The sequence below is a fragment of the Mercenaria mercenaria genome, unplaced genomic scaffold (genome assembly GCF_021730395.1).
Source record: "Mercenaria mercenaria strain notata unplaced genomic scaffold, MADL_Memer_1 contig_5046, whole genome shotgun sequence".
NCBI classification, from domain to species: Eukaryota; Metazoa; Mollusca; class Bivalvia; order Venerida; family Veneridae; genus Mercenaria; species Mercenaria mercenaria.
Window position 1 is genome coordinate 1 of NW_026463327.1, and position 15303 is coordinate 15303.

The following is a 15303-nucleotide window of genomic DNA, read 5'->3' on the forward strand; positions in this document are numbered from 1 at the left end:
AAAACGGGTTTAAAGCTGCAGAACCCTCATTTTCTCAATTACTAAAATGGGATGCCCATAGTCAATCTTATGTATATGACACATACAATAGATCGGGCTAATTATGTAATATGCCATCACTGATCTATGATATTTTATCTTTACAAGGTAACCTACCTCTGCGGCTAAATACATGTATCCATATTATAATCCATTTCAAGGATTCGAAGCAAATGTTTCCATTTATATTTTATATCAAACGTTTAAAATTATTCACAGAATTATATTCCGATAATTTCACAGTTCTGAAAGTGTATAATACCATTTGATTTTGAAATGAGCATACACGGTTGTTTTTATTCATTTACTAGAAGGATTTAAGTGAATAAATAAATATTGAAGTGTTCTGTATTTGCAATACACGGAATATTCTAACTGACGAATCACAATCACCTTTCGGGTGTCTACGAAGACTTAGTAGTTTAAATGCAAACCATAACAGATTGACAATAATTATGCTACAAAATGTATTAAATTATAACCAAATGTAAAGGTTTGTAGTTCGAACTTACTTTGTCAAGTCCTTTATTGACTTGACCTAGACATTCCATTACAAACTTTATGTTTGTTTCTTCTTTTCCTGCTCTGGTCAAATGTTTTAAAAGAATGCTTGAAATGAAGAGAAAGATATGGAACTCTACCTTACATTGATCATTCCAGTGTGTTGTTTCGAAAAAGATTAAATATAAATATGCAAAACAGTAAATATACACGAAACTAATTGAGAGCTTCTATAAATCTAAAAAAATTGTATTATATAAATATTGCATTTCTAAAAGGGTGATATGAAAAATAGGAATGCAATATTTATTTTATTATACCGAAAGCTTATAAGGGTCAAAGCATTTACTGGAAAATCAACATAATAATTTATTTAACATTAAAAAGTAATTACTGACCAAATAATGAAGACAGAATTAAAGAGTCTTTACTTGTTAGCACTCATAACTTGTGGCGACTTTTGATAGATTTAGTCGAGACGTTTACATATCGCTGACCCCTATATTTATTCTAATATTTCAACATTGCGTCAAATAGTAGCATTCGAAAAACGGCGATAACATTCTTTTTTCTAAATGAAACATATAAGTGTGAGTACTCATTTTCTTAGTTAGATCATTTCCAAACTTATTGTTGTACTTTCGATTCAATATTTGATGAAAAATTGTTTTCGAAATATTTTGCACGTAGCATAAAAAAGAAAATAATCAATGCGAAAGTATCAATCTCTCAACGGGTGATATGAATCAATAACATCGCATGCGCAGAAAAACAAAATAACGCTGTTGCGCATGTGATATGAAATTATGGATCATATCACCTGTGCAGAAATTGAAAATAACGATTTTGCGCATGTGATATAAAATCACTGGGGAATATGATATATTATTCAAGTTAAACTAATGGTAAATTTGCACTGGACATTTATGTGAGGTATAATAATATAAATTTCTAAACGAAGATTCCCATTCGGATAGTGTTGGTATCCGTACTGTACACATCTATGCATACTTGGAATTCTAGTGACTTACCGCTTTATACAATGTTAGAACGTAAAATCTTTAACAATGTTTTGGTTGAACATTTCTTCTAAAAATGTAGAATACCTGTTACAAATGTAAACTGCAATATCATTTCATTATGTTTATTTCACGTCATGGTGATGCTGCTGAATTCAACACAACAATGTCAAGGTACATTTGAAACATTGTTTTATGGCCATGTATGATTAGTTTGTCTTCCTAAAACAGGTTTTTTTCAAACTTTAGACGAAATAAATCTTTCAAAGCAATCTTTTAAACAAGCCACGAACAACAATCTCTATCAATTATCCGTTGACCAATCAACAACATCAAGTATATACAGAAACGAAATTGTAACAGATGTGCATATTTCTGCAAGATTTGTTCTCAAATGTGGGTGAAAATTATCACAGAACTTGTCAGGGAAAGCTCTTTTATATCAATTATTCAATGGAAGTTAAGGTCCAACTATAATTACATTTAGAATTAATTCATGTCATTGTAAAATGATAAAACATGTATCAATATCGTTGCGTCTACCAGACACCGCCAAATGATTTTGGAAAACCATTACAGACACCATACCTCAGCATCATGGACATTTTGGAACTTTTTAGCACAGTGTCTTTGAAAGAGCGTAATAGTACAAACACACAGGTCCTCCAGCCTTTGTCTAAAAATGATATTAAAGCGGAAACGTTTCTTTAATCTGGCATAGAAATTTCATTCATTAAATTGATTCTTATTAAAATATTCGGACAAACAAAAGGTTTTTTAAATGTCTCTAACGAGCAATAAGCCCGCCCGCTTAGCTCAGTAGGTAAGACCGTTGGTCTACGGATCGCGGGGTCGCGAGTTCGATCCTCGGGCGGGGCGTATGTTCTCCATGACTATTTGATAAACGACATTCTGTCTGAAATCATAAGTCCTCCACCTCTAATTCATGTTGGGAAGTTGGCAGTTACTTGCGGAGAACAGGTTTGTACTGGTACAGAATCCAGGAACACTGGTTAGGTTAACTGCCCGCCGTTACATGACTGAAAAACGGCGTCCAAAACAAACTAAAAACGTAAGAGCAATATGTCAACAATCCGATGAATTGAAACTGCATAATGTATTAAACGCTGCGTAAGCACCCCCCCCCCCCCCCCACCCCCCAAAAAAACAATGTACTACTGGTTATAACAATTTATTACACTTCCGTCTAGTATTAAAGTAGTTCATTCATGAAAATAAGGAAGTGATATCGTGTAAACAAATATAGTATTTCAGTGATAAAATGGTCGTGAACTCGTATTAATTAAGAGATATAAATGAACCTTGAATATTTTATGAACTGAATTTTAAAAAGTGCATTGGTAATCCTCCTTTAATCACAATTATGTAGACTAAGTTATAAGAATAGATTTACATATAAATATTTCGTGTAAAATGTTCTCTAGTATCAAAATGTAGATATATAAACTAGGTTAGATTGTTTAGCAACGACTGATGTTACCACATGCTACGGTAGCTGTTTTTATTTGCTTATTTGCCTTTCGACTGTATGAAAGTTAATTTCATGTAGGTGAAATTCTTCATATATGTATTTCTTATGTCTTGACACAGTTTGAATACTACCTGTCGTATATGTTGAACTTTCGACAAACTGTAATAAAAATAGGTGTAGTGTGCATCATGAAACAGAGAGAGTGGAAAACCACAGGTCGCCCAACACGACATAAATGAAAACCTCATAACGTAGAAGTATTGTTTTCTTTTGGATTAGAGCCACTTGGAGGCGACCTTTCTTGTGATGGTTGAACTAGACCCAAAGTACCAATACATGCATTGTCTCAGGCATTATGGGCGGACACCTGGGCATAACCACTGATCTTCAGTAATCCAGCATGATCACTTCCTCACATGAAGCATTCTACACCTTCAGTGAGACTTCGAACCAACATCGAGGTGGCTCAAGTGGTTCGAAGTGTCAGCCACTGAGGCCTCGGTATATATAATTAAATTTAACAAGTAAGATAATGAGTCATGCGGAAACTAGACAAATGTAATTTTGAAACGCAAAAAAAGGGAAGAAAGAAAAGAAAACGTTATTTGCATACAACCTGACTATTAAAAATACACAGTATTTCCTGAAACTTCTTTATGAACTTCTGACAGTAAACTAGAAAAATGTAATCTATCGTAAAATTTACACCTACATAGAAAACGTGTAACAGAACTCCTCTAGTTATTGGAGGCCATCTGATTATTGTATCTGATGGATAAGCAGAAACTTTTCTATAATGCACAATAGTTTTGTAAGATATAAGGCTATATTTACAATGTTAAACATAGATAGCTGATGAACACTATGGGAAGCCAGACGTGAGCTTAAACAATTGTATAAATTATCGTTTTGTGAGATTGCCTTATCACGTTTACGTTTTAAACATACAGTTTACCTCATGAAATAATTAAAACATGATAATATAATGTGCAAGATTAATATTATATATTCCTTGTGGTCTTTCTAAAGATAAGCTTCAAATTATATGTGTAACTGGTCTCACAACTGAAATAAATAACGCTTTCAAATGGGGGAAATCATTATAATTAATAAATACATAGCCTGAAAAGTGTGTGTGCTTAAAGTATGAAGTGACTCACTTACAACTACTACATTTATTACAAATTAACGTTCTATGAAAATCAACATTTATAAACAGTTCGATAATAAAACATTCTTCGTTCCGCACTTGTTTTCTTACAATTATCCCCGAAACAACTTAAAATTTTGATCTGAAGGTCAAAAGCAAATGTTGTGCTTAATGATTTATAAATACTCATCCAAAAAACGTAGGTGATCAGAAAAACGAAATGTTGAAACCACTACTTTGTTTTGGACCATGTCACAAATGATTTATAAATATCAATAAATGATCTTCCTGATTTCGGGTAGAAGATTTGTAGAACAGAAAGTTGTAGCCTTCTGGATATATCAAACGAATGATTCAAGGGTACCTAATATTGTAACATTTGTAATCAGAGAGGAAATATTTGGAAGACTCGTCTACTCCTGCATGTCAAGTTTTACCCGTGATTTTTATGCACTGAAAAAAAAACTCGTCTGACAACCCGGTTCGCAAGATAACTCTTTATTAAAAGAAATGCATTAATAAATTTTTATACCTTCTATGAAAAGAAGAATAAGGCAAGCAAAAGAAAAAATATATCATTAGCTGAAAGTGCGGATGGAAATATCGGGCTTTCTGGTAAGTATTTTGCGGTAACATGGTAGAGTCTCTTTGCCACCTACTCAGTTACCATTGAGCCAGATATTTCGTATGGCACCTTAAACACATGAACTATTCTTAGTGTTTGTACTGAAACTTTCAAACAATTGTTTTATACATAGCTATCAATGACCGTCCTCATTAAAACATATGTGATCAGATCATCGTAGAAATATGTTGAGACCTTATTCTTTACTGTAGCACTATAACACGAACGAGCTATATATCTACCAGTGATCCTTCTTACTGCATCCAAAGTGATCTTTTGTGCAAGATGTCCAAGCCTCACTTAACCTTTGACCAAGTACACTCGTATACACTTTGATCTCTTCATAGCGAGTTCTGGTCTAACATTTTGAACATAACTAATAAAATAGTTTAAACAATTGTGCAAAATATGAATAAATAATTTGTCATATCTTTTGATTATTTGTTTGTTTTTGGTTTAACACCGTTTTTCAACAGTATTTCAGTTAATAATATGTAACGGCAGGCAGTTAAACTAACCAGTGTCCCTTGATTTTGTACCAGTACAAACCTGTTCTCTGAAAGTAGCTGCCAACTTCCCCATATGAATCAGAGGTGAAGGACGAACGATTTCAGACATTTGTTTTATCAAATTGTAACGGAGAACATACGCCTCGCCCGTGGATAGAACTCACACCCCGCGATACGTAGATCTGCGCTCTCCCTGCTGAGCTAAGCGGGCGGGATAAGTCGTCCTGTAAACGTACTTTTCATGCCAGCTTTTTATTTCAATCATCAGCCTCCTTTTTGGTAAATGCCTAGAAATTGTACAAAAAATACATATGCCTTTTCAAGTATTATTGATTATTTTCATTACTAGAACAAACAATACCTCAGAAACCATAGTTTCTTTTAGACTGTATTTTTTATTGGTTATTGTCTTTTTGAAATATTATAGAAGAATATATGATGTGTTAAGAAGCTAACTTTAAATTTAAAAGCTGTTTATATAAAGTTGTTGATCTTTTGAATTTAACAAGGGTGTCACAAATTACAAATATTCACATTCTTCAAACCACAGCAAGAAATGCCTTTAAATAAAATACCTTGGCCATACATAACTTCATTGGTATTAGAATCATTAGTGCAGAAAGGTTGGACAACAGACATAAGCTCTTTGTAATCATCACTCCCTGATGTAAGAACTTCCACAAGTTGAATGACATTTTTTCAACATTTTGCTGCGATAGCTTTATGGTGTCAGATCGTTTCTGTGTTATGTAAAGTTCTTTGTCAAGCTCAGGAACAGTCCTTTGAATTGGATATAATGTGTTCTCGACATACAATCTAAAAACCATTTATTTTTTTTTATATTTATTTGATATATAACTGTGTTTAAATCAACATTTAACTAAACACTTTCAAAATGTAAACATCCATTGGCGTTATGGAAAAATGTTATATTTCGCCAAATAATTAAATTCGTTATAGCGATCACGTTATATGTAATCGTGATCCGTACGCTGGCCTGCATGCCATAACAGTAAGGTTGATTCATACATATTAGTTAAAATGTATGAATAGAAAATATACGCAAGAGAATTAAGTATTTATGATATGTATTCAAGGATAACTTTATCATCGATCATCATAAGTCTATGGCTTACACTTTTCCTTTTAAAGAGAAAGAGTGTTTTCAAAATGTTTATACAGCAAATAAATAACACAGGATAATTATAAGTAATAAAGAATTAAATGTATTTATCATGTGTATTTTGATATATCGTAAAAATCATTACAATAATGAGATATGCTTGAATAATTATGCCAAAATATGTATTTTGAAATTCAGCTATATAGTACCTTAGATGGAGTTGTGCTTCCAGAAGTAAATGCTGACTTAGTTATATCTTTGATCTCCACATAGTATCCAGTAGCTGCACATTGCTTGGCAACGGATGAGGCATTGCTAAGAGACGAACTAAACGAAAACGATTGGAATGGAACTGAAATGAACATAGGATATAATAAGCATATAAATAATCAGAAGTAAATGAAATTATTTAATTAATCAGTATTTGAAATAAAGTGAAAATAAAACATCCTACACATTTTCTCTATTTAAATAAGAGTTTTACCCACGCACATTTGAAGTTAACAAATGAATTGATTCATACTTGTTTTTTTCAAACAAAAACAGCTGTGCAGCTTGGATGGATTTTAGATATGTCTAGATTTGTTCGTCTGCTTCTATGGTCTTTTAATTCAGTATGTCCGAGAAGCAAGAGTTGTCTGTCAGCAAATATTTCCGTCAGAGATGCAATTTTCTCTTGAATGTGACAGTAACTGTACATTAAAAGACAAGTCAAATGGTTTATCGCGGCCAGAAATTTGTACAAACCGGACAGAAGTTGCGAAATTGTCATTTGTGCAGGAATGAAGCGTTTACCATAATGTCCAGTACTGGACAGGTATAGTGACCATGCACGGACACAGCCAATTTTCTCAGAGGGGGTCCGATCCCCTGCCCCAACCCCCAACCCGCCCTGGAAACTTTGCAATTTGGCACTTCATTGTTTGCATTCTGGGACAGTTTTATGGACTAACCTGTTAAATTTGCGAAAATGATAAAATCAAGCTTTCTTGAAGGTAAAATTCTTAGTTTCTTTTAGATAAATAATATGAATTATGTCGGGGTCGTATGTAGCAACAGCCGCATATACTTTACATGCAGTCCTAATGTTGCCTTTTTCGAAAAACATTTTCTTTCCTTCTTGTCTTCTTTCCTTTTTTAAAGATTTTCAAGAGGGGGTCCGGACCCTCGGTCCCCACCCCCCCCCCATCTTGATCCGCGCATGGTGACATATCATGCTTTCTGTTTATGCAGGTAAACTTGTGTTTGGTTAAATTTCAACAGAGCACAATTGTCAGAACAGTGTACAAACTCATTACTGTTTTTTCAGGCAAGGGTGGAAAAAAAGTGGTAGACAATGAAAGCAGTAACATTTTTATTAAAAAAAAAATAAACAATGAGACAAACATTTCCAACATCTTTGGACGGTTCAAAAATCCCATGTTAAACATACGATAAAGCCCAAAAAGCGTGAAAATGTTCCGAATGTAAATCGGGTGAAGTAAGCGCTCTATGTAGATTATGCGTCTAGATTGATTAAACTGGGCGAGTCTACTTACTTATTACTTGAGGATGAAAAAAAACGTGTTTTTAAATGTTGCTCTTAAACAAGGGTGGCGGTTGAACTACTAAAAGTACAACTACAGTTGATTCACAACAAATCGAACGTTATGTTTTATAATCAGTAGAAGCTAATCGTATTTACGCTTATGAGACCTGTTTCACCCATAAGTAAAGAATTGACAGGTCCATCATGAAATATTTTCCCCATCGTGCAAATACTTGTCCTATTCAATATGGCCGCCTCATCGGCCGCGATCAATAACTGTTGAGGGGAAGCAAATTTTTGCACTATTATTGATATGGTTATGAAGAGTTGCCTCCTCGTTATTTTCTGAGAGGGTTTGCTCGTCACAAGTGTATGTAATCATGTGTGTATGTTTCATGTTGTTCTACATTGTTTTTTTTTTGTATACGACTAGATATTGCACTCGCAATTTGTATTTATAAGTACATCATCTTACTTGACGAAATGCTGGCAAACTATAAAATAAAAACGTTAAGAGCTTTAAAACCCTCGTATCTAATTTCATAAAGCAGATGCCCGTAGTAATTCGTTTGTTTTTACCACACACAAAAGTTCAGACTATTTTTGTAATACATACTATTATAGATATGTAAAATAAAAACATACTATTAAATAAAAAATAAAATGAAGGACATATCTGACAATATATATTATTTTAACAAACAATCTTAACCTACCTTTGCGACTAAATATCCATAGTAAAATCCAATTCAGGGAAGCAAATGTATCCCTCTATATTTGATACCACACATTTAAAACTATTCACTGAAACATTATTAAGATAATTCCACAAGTCTGAATGCGTATAATTCCATCTGAAATTACTGACAGCTATACCCTTTGCTTCTTCTTCGTCTAAGGATCATTTGTGTTTCCCGTAACAAGCCGCAGAGTTGATATAACTTCTTTTACGGCACAGGAAAGATCATCTTATATATCTTTCATTTCTCTAAAAAGAATATTTCAAAGATACATACTTTAAATTTAGACTGACTCCGTCAGTGGTTCATCTCGTATCAATAGGACGATTAGGTGCATCTTATATATGGCGATTGCATTTTTATGTTTCTGGTAGCAAAAGGCAATAGATCAGTGAGAAGTGCAGAATATTGAAACTACGGAAATGTACTTAATTTTATTTTTATTGTTTTTCCATTAGGTTGAGAACAAGGAGTGTTTCTCATCAGGCTTGGAATGATCTGTAACGTACTGTAATGGACATGTTTACGTATTCTGTCACCCGGTTTAGCTAGAACTTTCAGCCTTCGAAAGGAGATTTAATAAAACTTGGTCTAAGTGTAGAGCGCAAAAATCACGACTCGATCGCTTGAGTTGTAAAATTATCCCCTACTTACTTTGCCTAATGATTTTAAATTTTAGTCCAGAAAATAACTTATGTATGAAATTAATGAACGTTTCATAATTATGGTCCGCTAAAGCTGGAACTATCTGGTGTGGGAGTGTCACACATTTCATTAATTCTCTTGAACAAACACGGTCACTGACTTCCATGTTAATATTTTAGTTTTTTTTTCAAAATTTCAAAAATCTATTACAGGTGTAATTTGTCCCTTTTACTCAGAACTTTGTTATTATTTCCAATCCGTTATGATCATTGTGTCTAGGCAATGCCATTTTGTAAAAGAGTAACGCTTCACTATACGCTTGGTGATGTGATGGGTGTTGCAGGAAGATACAATTTTAAGGATATAAGGATGATGGATACGTTTCAGGCCAATTTGTTCTACAATTAAGATTTTTTTTCATACTTTGCATGTTTGAAAATCTTTAGTATCGATTGCATATAAAAGCAAAAAAAGGGTAGGTCACTGAACTCATTTACATTATATCGGCCATTTTCTACGTACACTGTCAAGACAAAAGTAAAATTTGAAAATCCTGGAAAAATTGGGGGTACATTTCAAAACACAAACTATCTTTATCAGTTGAAAAATAATTGTATTTCTAACAATTCAGTTTGAATATGCTTTGAAGTCAGTATGAAGTTTTAATAATTTTCGCATAATACTGTGATTCATTTTCACAAGGCAATATAATTAGCCCACCCACTGTTTTCCTATGAGACCTGTACTTGTAACAGTCTAAAGATAACATAACTTTATTTCTACAATTAAGATTTTTGAAAAAAAAAAATGTAATTATTGTGTCTCAAAATTGCTCTAAAATAAGGGGAAAAATGTGGGTCACCGAACATATAAGAGAGATATTCTGTATTTTATCATGAAAGTGCCAGCATTTTAGAATATTGGGGTTGGCTGGCAAATAAGCTATAACAACAAATATTTTAATAAAAAAACATACGTAAACAACATGAACATGTGTGCTAAACATACTTTTAAATAACAAAATAGTTCCAAACCATTTACATCGACATTTCATCATAAAAAAAAACAACAGATGTAATATTACCCCATCCCCCCCCCACCCCCACACACACACATACACTTTTTTAAAGTTAAGTATAAATTATAGCATTTATAACACTCCAGCATGAATATCATTACAAGAATCTTCACCAAAGTAAAAAAAAACAACAATATACATGGCTACATAATCTGGAATGTGTTGCATAATCGGGATGATCGGACCAGTATGTCAAAAGTAATGTTCCCCTGATATAGTAAAAATGGCAATATTTACCCATTTTTTACAACTGTATCTTTCTTTTATTTAAAGAAATCTTGAATAAACTTGTAGACAATGTGTACGGCCATAGGGTCTTGCAAGAGCTAGATTTCGGGCATTATCAGACTAGTTAGTCCAGAGATATCTGTCCCTGTTTTATGAAGAATTGCAATATTTGACAATTTTAACGCTCTAGCTTCATTTTCATAATAATTTTGATCAAATTTAATGGCAATGTAAATGAGAACAAGCTCTTGGAATAACTCGATTTTGGGTGTGATCAGACTAGCTTGTCTCGAATTATGTGCTCCTGATAAATCACAAAAGCTGTATGTTAACAGTACAGTTGAAGGGGTTTAGGAGATACAGAGCGGACACAAAATGGTAGGTTCAAACTTTTGACCTTGAGTTGTGACCTTGACCTTGAACCGACATGACTGACTCATAGGTTCTGCATATTGAATTGATGATGTGATCATTTTACCCAAGTTTCATGAAAATCCTTCAAGGGGTTTAGGAGATACAGAGGAGACACAAAATGTTACAGAGGGACAGAAGATTGAAGGACGGAAGGAGACCATTCCTACTCCCCCCCCCCCCCCTTCCACTTGTGGCGGGGGATAAATAAACACCGCGACAATAACCCAGAAATGACCTTCAATTCAGCACCTATAAAATTTCATGTTGTGATAATTGCGTTTAGAGTACTAAAACAAGTCATAGTACCATACCGTATTATCATTTTCTCGTCGGTAAGCCCTGCCGACCGAAGACAGGTCTGTTATTCGTCTTTTTTTCATATTTTGGTCTTATTTGTTATTTTTTTCTGATTTTCTATTCGCAGAACACAGTTCAAGAACAACTAATCTAAATTTCCTGTCTTATTTCTTCAAAATTCAAGTACTTTTCAAGGAGATTTTGCAGTTTCAAAGTACTAGGCATCAAATTCAAGTACTTTTCAAGACCTGTGCGAACCATGGGTGTATATGTCTGCTAAATTATTTTATAATTGTGCCATGAACAACAAATTTATAGTTCAGTACAAGTGTTGCCTGACAATTGCAAGGATGTTCAACGCCTGACATCATCCCTTTGTGTGCGCCACCTCTCACAGGAGACAAAAGTCTCGTAATAGCAATATTTGATGTTTTCTACATTCTTGATTGAACACTTTTTGAAAATTTAATTTTCTAATATATGGCAACCACTACTTTAAATTTCTAATAGATGTTGAACACCTTGAGAATTTCTAACAGATGGTTAACCACCCTAAATATTTCTAACAGACAGTGAACCACCTCAAGTAATCTTACAAATTTCTAATTGTCACTCAGAAATGTTCTAGAACTCCCAATGACAGTTATCTTATATCATTACAAATCACCTTAATGTCCAGAAGTTGTGTTAAGCTACCTTAAAGAATTCTTCCTATACTAAGATACTGAATTAATCAACAGGCTACTTCTAATCAGGCCACAAAAATATATAAAGTGTGTAGTAGGCCAAGTACCTATCAAAGTATATTTCAAGTTCAGAACTGACTAGTGCTGAAGTAAATAAATTTCTTTTTAATACACTACAAGATATTATATTTGAAAATTTCTATTAATTGACTATTTGAGAAAAGTACCTTGGTCCTTTTCACCAATAAAACTATTTACCAAAATTCTCTAATACATGCGTATGTTGTCTTTTTGTTCCGTCAGATTATGTCTCACTAAGTTATTGCCCTTTAAAGTATAAGTAATAATCAGAAGATAATATCTTATAACTTGATAGGTAGGTTTACACAAATATAGAATTTTATATTCAAATGTTAACGATGGACATTTTCCTTACATTGAAAAAAAAAAACACAACTTGTCAACACCCAGTATCAATATCAATAAAAATAATAAATACATTTTTTATGCAAAAAAGACATATTAGAATCGAAATGATACATAGCAGAACCAAATTGTAATGTATCAAAACAATACTTATAGGTTATTAGCTTTGTATCGGGAAATATGCACGAGTTCTTCAGCGGAAATATTGCGCGACTTTAGGAGCGCTGTTACACCTCAAAATAGTAGCAACGCATTTTGGTAGTCATTACCAAAATTCGGCCGAGTTTTGGTAGTGACAAAGTACGCTGCAAGGGAACATTATGATGTGTTAAGGATCATGGAATGGAACGTACTTTGGTACTTTCTCTACATCAGGGGCTGTGCTCATTTTTACATTACGCACTAAAGAGATAAATAAAGGGTGGGAATGTCTCCTATAAAAATAATGGGGAAGGGGTTCGGAGTTATCTTCCCGAGATATAGTTTTCGTATAAAAACAACCAAAGTGTAAATTCCTAAGCGTGCGAAAGGGGCCTCAAACGACGCTTCCTTTGTAATAACATTGTATTGTTTTGTTGATTTAATGTGCTGTGGTGTCGGAGGGATAGTCACCAAGATGTTTAAAGCACAAAAATGTTGAATTCTGTAAAACAAAGTATAAATGTGAGGATGGCACGTGGGTCATCCACCTAGATATCTTTTAAAACATCCCACATAACATAAATATTGAATTATGTGCGTGTTTTATGGGTCTTAGATAACTATTTCCGACAAACAAGTTTTCTTTTCTCTTTAAAGGTGAGAGTCAACCACAGATATCTTTGAAACACAACGTAAAAGAATGGTAAAATGTGGGCTTACTCGAAACAAATTCGAGAAACTAAATTCTCTATCGTTAGATTTACATTTTTGTTTGAGTGTGTACATGCGGTCCTTGGTCAGAATGTTATCATCTCGTGCAAGTTCGATAATCAGCCGGATCGTCCCAGTTGTTCTGGAGTTGCTCCCTTTTAATTGCTCAAAATTGCAAGTAATGAAAGCGTCAGCTCATTAACTCAAAGTCAAAAGGTCAATGTCTGATGAGCGACTAAGTTCCAGCATTACTCTCATTGAAATAATATTGTCCATTCTCCGTATTCTTTTTGTAAATCATTAGATTATTATTAATACCGTTTTGCGTTGGATGTGTACATATCCAACGCATTTTGGTACTACAATTTTTAAAGTTACCAAATTGCGTTGAGTATAACTCATTTTGGCAGTGACTACCGAAATTCGGCCGAATCGACAATACTGAACTAAACAGAACAAAATAATGCAACAACTCACACTGAATTACGTCACGCATTCAATATGAAATGCAGGCGTCAGTGTATGGAAAAATATTGACGTTTCCGGTACCAGTGTAACTTAACAGGGAATAGAAACGAGTATGTAATAAGATTTGTTATACGCCGCGACGTTTATATTTTCCGCATGCGTATAACAAATTCGTATTGTTTCGATAAATTGAAATCTTGCTCTGTCATATATTATTTGTTGAATAAAAATGAATCACAATTTCAAAGGATGATTACCTGTGGTCAGCTTATAACCATTTTGTTAAAAGCTAGTAACTAACATATCCAGGCCACAGCGGCTTCGATCAATAATTAAAGAACGATAAAATATACACACACTTAACAGGATGTTTATTTAACGGTAAAGGGGAAACAAATTGTACACTACATCTATTAAGGTCATAAAGAGTTGCCTCGTTCTTTTCTATTGCAAGTTCATTAGTATGGGGTGGTATCACTATAGTTGTTAACTGTCAGAAAATAAACAACTTTTACGTCCTGTATACGATTAGATATTGCACTTTCAGTATGTACTTTTTTAAAGTTTATTTCAAGGCTAACTATCGAATGAGGTTATGGCGAGAAAATAACTAAATGGAGAAGCATAATAAAAGCAGTTGCAAGAGCTTTAAGAGGCCATTTCCTCATTGACGATGTATTGAACTGTCTTCTTATCGAAGCTTCTTCTGAAAATCCACTAGAAAAAAATGACGCAAACAACAACGTCATAGATGACAGTGTTCCTGAAGATGACAGTATAAACTGTTTATTGAAAGAAGCATCTGAGCTTTTTAATGATGTATTGTTAGGCAACGTGTGTCGTGAAAGCATTGACTCTGACACAAGAGTAATTATTTTAAAGCAGAAGTTTGATGAATTCAAGTCTACTCTTTCAGACAAAAGTAGAACAGCTCAACTGTGGCTTCAGTACAAAGATATGATTGACATATTAAAACTTTTCATAACAGCTGAAAGAACTGGAAACTGGTTTCTTCATCTGTGTGCATTACAGAAAATGCTACCATACTTTGCAGCATATGTTCGAACTTGAGAAAGAGAATCCTGTCCTTTACAAAAGCCTTCTGTAGTGGTTATCATGTCGTAAGACGTAGTGATCGGTTTTGGGCAGGTCTTTCTACTGACTTAGTCATTGAGCAAGTTTTGATGCGCAGTGTGAAGTCTCTATGAGGGTTAACACGAGGTCGCGGCATGTCAGAGACGCAAAGAGCACAGTGGCTTCTTGCAATGCCAGCGTGCGCAGAGGTAAGCAATGCTCTTCAAGAATTTACTGGTCAAAAGCTTGAGACAAGTGAACAGCATAGAGAAAGCCACGAGGCCCGCATTTTAAGGGACGACAAAGATCGTAATACATTTTTGGAGTTTTTGAAAGAAAGGAAACCTTTCTCAGATGAGCAAAGTCTTCGAAATATTGTTACTGGTGCCGTAGCTGAGCAGAATGTAAA

At 33.9% G+C, this 15303-nt stretch overlaps 1 long non-coding RNA gene across 1 annotated transcript; it reads right to left on the bottom strand.

Moving 5' to 3' along the window:
- Positions 1-3095: 3095 nt before the first annotated feature.
- Positions 3096-6975, bottom strand: LOC128554450 (uncharacterized). Its single transcript, XR_008369610.1, has 3 exons — positions 6668-6975; positions 5911-6151; positions 3096-5622 (listed from the first exon to the last, which is right to left on the bottom strand). It is a non-coding gene; the product is annotated as an uncharacterized LOC128554450 (long non-coding RNA).
- Between the last annotated feature and the right edge of the window lie 8328 nt (positions 6976-15303).